This window comes from Sorex fumeus, unplaced genomic scaffold (assembly GCF_029834395.1).
Source record: "Sorex fumeus unplaced genomic scaffold, SorFum_2.1 ptg000043l, whole genome shotgun sequence".
Lineage (NCBI taxonomy): Eukaryota > Metazoa > Chordata > Mammalia > Eulipotyphla > Soricidae > Sorex > Sorex fumeus.
Window position 1 is genome coordinate 2,816,953 of NW_026606100.1, and position 6,000 is coordinate 2,822,952.

The window sequence follows — 6,000 nt, forward strand, 5'->3', positions numbered from 1 at the left end:
CTCTTCTCTTCAGGCTCAGCCCTGCCCGCACGTAACCCTGACTGCTCCCCGAAACAGACCCCCTCCAGGCCACTCCGACAGTAACTGTTGGAAATGATCGCCCTGGACAAGAACTGAGTGCTGAACGGAGGTGAAGTGACATGCGTGGTAACCTTTCAGTAACAGTACTGCGAACCACAGTGCCTCAAAGGAGAGAGAGAGACACAGAACAGAGAGAGAGAGAGAGCAAAGAAAAGTGCATGCCATAGAGGCAGAAGGTGGGGGTCAGGGGCAGGGGGGAAATGCACTCTGGTGAAGAGGTGGGTGTTAGAACATTGTATGGCTGAAACTCAGTCAGGAACTGTGTATCTCAAGGTGATTTATCGAAAAGGAGAAAAATTCCCATCGCCTCCAGGAGAGCCCACTGGCTCTGCTCAGTTCCGGGGACAGTGAGTTCATCTCTTACGTCCCCAGGATCCCAGAGGCCACTAGAGGGTCAGTTCGCCCTGACTCCCAGGCACGCTCGGGGCCAGCCTGCAGCCGTCCAGCCGTCCAGCCTGGAGACTCTGAGGCGCTCTGAGGACACGCCCCGCTGCCTGGAGAGAGAGAACAGACCCAGCAAGAGAAGAGCTTTACAGCTTTCCCACTTGCCCCGGCCACGGAAGCTCAGATAACCTTGCCTCTAAGTGAAACCACAGCACCGCCCAGAAACCCCCAGCCCCACCCAACCCCAGCAGGAGTGCAGGAAGTGGGGTTCCCAGAATGAGCAACTGCTGAGCACTTTGGCTGAGAGCTATCGGTGTGATGTAAGCGGTTCCACACCAACGCGCCGAGGCCTCTCTCGCAGGCTTCAGATCCGGCTTATCAAATCTGATGTGCTCACGCTGCACAGTTACCCCAAGAGAGTTAGGAAAGGGGGATTCTGCTCTCATTCCACAAAAGAGAAAATACGGCTAGAGACAGGACAGAGGATAAGGCGCCGGTTTTCCACACAGACAGCCCCAGTGCTATCCCTCAGATCCCCCCAAGCACCTCTGGGAGTGAGCCAAGAGCAGAATCGGGACTAAGTCCTGAGCCCCCCCCCCCAGTCCACCCCCACTCCCCCACCACCTGGTGCAACAACAACAACACACACGCCCAAATGACAAAAACACTTCCAAGAGAGGGAGCAAGCAGATGGCATCATTAGGTTCCTTGAGGCTGGGAGATGGTTCGAAGGGCTGGAGTGCTTGGCATGCAGCGGCCCCGGGTTCGAGCCCCAACCTAGGCATCTCCAGTGTGATCCAGAAACCAAAGGAAATAATTAATAAACCTCTCCGCTAGTAAAGGACACTACTTGAAAGTCGGTCTCACCAAGATTCACGCAACAAGCGGGGGATTGTTCCTCCTCCACGCATTTGTGACTGGCAAAGAGGCTGAACACTTACCCCACTCCAGGCCCTGCTGTCCTACCACAGCCACTGACGTCATCGAAACCACAAGCTGTGCTGTCACGGGAGAACAAGAATGGGGCGATACTGTGAACACCCAGAGTGGACTGGGCACACAGAGTAACAGAACACAGGCAAACCGGGAAACCCAGCAGTCCCCTGGGGCAGATCCTCCAAGTCTGCACGATCCCAAGGATGGGGGTGACCAACCGGAAGCAAGACACTTGCCGCATGCAGCCCACCATCGGCCCTGCTTCTTCCAGATGCAACACAGAGCCCCTGGCCAGGGAGGAAATATGCCTAAGGAGGCGGGGGGAGAGAACCACAGGGTAGGAGAACAGGCAGTTTCTCCACCGCCACCAGTGAATGCTTCCTGGGCCTCCTGGAAGTCAGCAGAGCCCACGCAGGACAGAAGGGCAGCCCACAGAGGAGTAAGAGCTTTAACCCCACAGGCAGAAGGCCCAGGATCAAATGCAGTGAACAAAAAGGTTTGCCTCAACCACCCCCCCCCCACCCCGTCCCAATCCGGTCCACGCATCACACTCAAGCCTGTCAGACATGTGATTCCACCCTCTTCAAGTTTCATCATCCTTCTATCCAACATCCCTGTGCCTACAAACGCAGTCCCAGAAATGATAAGAGAAGGCCAAGGTCTAGAGAGCTCCTGCTTTGAAGAAAGACGGCTGCCACGGCGCCACATGGAGGCAGACAACAGACAAATCCAAGGGCTACGGGCCAAGGCAGTGGAGAACTAGGGGTCTGCTTCCTTGCCCTGGGCATGACATGCCTCTCTGAAGGCCAACTAGGACACAGCAGCAGGTAACAAGGATCATCACCCAGTGCACTACCCACAGCACCAAGCTATGAACAAATACTTAAAATACACTCTGGGGGCTGGAGAGACAGTACTACGGGTAGGTAGGATGTTCGTCTTGCACATGGCCAGAAGAGTTTGAACCCTGCAACCCAAAAGGTCCCCCAAGTCTGCCAGGAGTGATCCCTGTGCACAGAGCCAGGAGTAAGCACCAAGTATCATGGGCTGTGGCCCAAAAGCTGAAAAAGAATCTCTGATCCTGGATTCGCCATTAGTTCTTGGGCCCATGAATAATGAAATCAACGAATAAAATTTACAAAATCCCAGGAACTCCACCAACTCGCCCGGGACCAGAGGAACCAGCTGCCTTTGCAAGCCACCTCTTTGCTACCCCAACTTAGATTCAAAGGTGGTGTCTCAACTCACCCTTAAATCATTTCTTCGTCTAACTCATGGTCAGTGTTCTGGGTCACAGAAACGTAAGACTGAGAAGAGGCCCAGAACTTGGGAAGCGGTTGAGCAAGGCTCCAGGGGAGGTAGGTGGGAGGCATCAGTACAGTTTGTTAACTAGATGTTTCCAATTCTCAGCCCCACCCCAGCCTGAAGGTGTGACCCTGGGTCAGCTTTTGCCTTTGCAAGTCCCCTTTGAGGGGGAGCTCTACAAGCCAGGGTGAGAGTCATCCTGACCAAGCCACCAGGAATGTTCCAACTAATCACCATGAGTCCCCCACTGAGAACCACAGTAGATTTGGGGGGCGGGGAGGCAGATAAAGTGATACATGTGGCCCTGAGCAAGAAATACACCTTTGTTACTTTAGGCCACTGAGATTTGGGGATTGTAACCACAGTAAACCCTGATCTATCTAGGCAGAGAGCAAGAAGCAATGACTCACTCTCCAATCTTCTATGGAGATGCGGGTCTTCCCATTCCCAGGCATCCGGGAGATAAAAACTCTCTCCAGTCAATCAGCTGGAGTTCAGGAGCATCCCTTCTGTGACCAGACAGATAAGAAGAGGTGCTTTCAAAGGCAAGGGAAAGGAGGGGAGGGGACCAGCACGGGAGAGCCACAGTCCCACTGTGAACGAGGCCCGCTGGGTGTATTAATAAATTCCTATCGCTTCTGAGGAAGGCATCACCTCCATCAGAAATGAGGAGGCCTGCCTGGCTCATGTGGGGACTGGATGCAAGGTACTCTGCGACTTCCCTAGGCCTCAACTCGCTCATCTGTGAAATGGAACCTCGCATTAGACACCACACAGTGTTGTTCCAGGGATTAAACTATTCAAGTAGAGCATCAAAGGCAGTGTTTGTTGTAACTTTAAACTCCTCTGCAGGGCCCTCTATTCTCCATAATCGCCACTGGATGTTAAACCCAGCAAAGGTTTCCCAGTGGCCTACATCAAGGCACTTGGCAGGCATCACCCAACTGAACTCTATCTCAGCTGAAGTACAACAGGTAGTGAGTCAAATTCCCGAGCCCACAGCAGCCGAGAGTGAGACCCCAGCTGCCAGTTCCAGAACTCCTCGCTCCTCCTGGGGGTCTCCACAACCACTGCGACCCATCCCACACCCAGCACGAGCTTTGTCCTCTTTGCGCCCAAACACGGGCAGGGATGCACCCAGCCTCAGAACAGCACAGCTACCCAGCCGGTCAAGACGATGCCTTTCCCGGGCAGCCGACCTCTGGGTGGCCCTCTCCTCCCCTCTTAGAAGTGACCCACAAACCTCCAGAACCACCAGTGGAGTCCTGTCTGCCTGAGTAACAGGTGTAAGCTGAGCTGAAGCCCGAGTCACAAACACTCTACTGAGTGCCCGCCACAAAACCAGCTGGGCTCACAGAGCGCAGAGCTGGTAGGTAGGTAGTCTCGGAGCTGGCAAGAGGCGTGGGACTGGACCAGTTCCGCCCCCACCCCCATCTTCCTGCCAACCCTTCCCCCACACTCCCACACTCCCTCTGGGGGTGGAGGGAGGGGAGGAAATTTGGTGGCCCTAGCCGAAGTAGAGTTCAGAGACGTGGGGGACGGAGAGATCCAAACACTCCCCAACTGAATAGGGGGCTGCAACAAAGCGGGGGAAGCAGGAAGGGAGGAGAAATCGCTGGGGAAAGTTTGGCCTTCCAAGGCAAGTCTCAGGGACCCTGGCTGGGATGGGCTGGGATGGGCGAAGTTCAACTGAGAGGCGCGGGGGCGGAGGAAGGAGTTTATAGGCTTGGTTCTGAGGGTTCAGGGTCCAGGAGCACCCCCGAAGATGAGTGCCTCTGTCAAGGGCGAGGCTGACGGAAGGTGGAGGGGACTAAGGGCTACTGGAGTGCTGACAAGCCTATGCCCCCGCTGCCCCTTCACAAATGGGGCAGGGTGAGCCAAGCCCCCACGGACACTAAGTTCCCCTAACTTGGGATCGAGGTGGATGGGGGGACCCTCAACCCAAGAATAACCCCCATCTGAGAAGGAAAAGCACCCTCGAGAGCAAAGCACACCTGCTCTGTCGACCCCATCCACGACGATGCCTTGATGCCCTGAGACCCCAGGACTCCCCCCGCTCCCGGACTCATCACTGAGTCGACACCCCGCATCACGGATCGCCTACAGACCGAGAACCCACTTCAAGTCGCAAAGACGACCCGGCGGTGCTGGAACCTAAATCCTGCATATGTGTGTGTGTGTGTGTGTGTGAGTGCGCTCACACTCACGCACACACACACACACACACACACACACACACAAATTGCATGCACGCACACTTTCTACTCCACCACACCATCCCCCTCCCGGGGCCGGAGCTGCAGGCGGGCCCGGGAGCTCCGACTCAGCAGCCCACGGCCCGGTGGGGCCAGTCCCGCGGAGAAGCTGGGTCAGCCCCGGGTCCGACACGGGCCGCGTCGCGAACCTGTGCGCGCCGAGAGGGCCGCACGTCCGGGAAAGGGCGCCCCGGGAGCACGCCCACGGCGGGGCGGGGGGCGCACCGGCCCTCCCGACCCCCTTCCCCCGGCTCGGCGCCCCGCCCCGCACCCCCGGCCCGGGGGGCCAAGCAGGCAGGAGCCCCGCACACTGCCACCCGGGCCGGCCCCGGCGCGCAGGGCCAGGGGCGGCAGCGCAGCGCTCGGGCCGCCCGAGCGGGGCTCTGCGGGCTCCGGGCCGCGGCCTCCAGTGCCCCCGCGAGCGATCGGGGCAGACAAAGCCCGCGCCGCCCGCCGGGCCGCCCCGGGATGGGGGCGAGGGACCCCGAGGCGCCGAGCCGGGAGCTGGGCAGGGCGCCGAGCGTCGGGGGCGAGCAAGGCCGGAGACAATGAGGGGCGCAGGGCCCGACAACCCGGCCGGGGCTCCGCGCTCGACTCACCCGGGCGCGGCGGCGGCGGCGGAGGCGGCGGCGGCGACGCGGCCCGGCTCGGCCGAGGAAGTTAGAGCAAGTTCGGCGGCGCGGGGCGGGAGGGCGCGACTCGGGCCGTCCGAGCGGCGGGGGCGGGGCGCGGAGGGGCGGGGCCGGGGGCGGCGCCGGGCGGACGCCGAGGAAGGGGCGCCCGCGCTCCCCAGCGCGGCCCGGTGCGGCCCAGCGCGCCCGGCCCCGCCCCGTCCCGGTCGGCCCCGCCCTCTCCCGGTCGGCCCCGCCCCTCCCTCAGACTCCTCCCCTCCCCGCTGGCCCCGCCCCTCACTGATGGCCCCGCCTCCTGCCGCTCGCCCTGCCCAACCACGGCGCCGGGCTGGCCTTGGGGGCGTGGTCCAAGACCCGGACACGCCCCTTCGCCGGACTCTGGGCGTTGCCAGAGGCAGGGTCTGAGC

At 59.8% G+C, this 6,000-nt stretch overlaps 1 protein-coding gene across 1 annotated transcript in view; it reads right to left on the reverse strand.

Annotated features, from left to right (window-relative positions):
• TSPAN14 (tetraspanin 14) overlaps positions 1-5,752 on the reverse strand; it is a 44,857-nt gene extending 39,105 nt beyond the window's left edge. Inside the window, exon 1 of the mRNA XM_056120619.1 lies at positions 5,561-5,752. The gene's annotated coding sequence lies outside the window, so the exon portion shown is untranslated. The remainder of the gene's footprint in view (positions 1-5,560) is intronic.
• Positions 5,753-6,000: the final 248 nt, after the last annotated feature.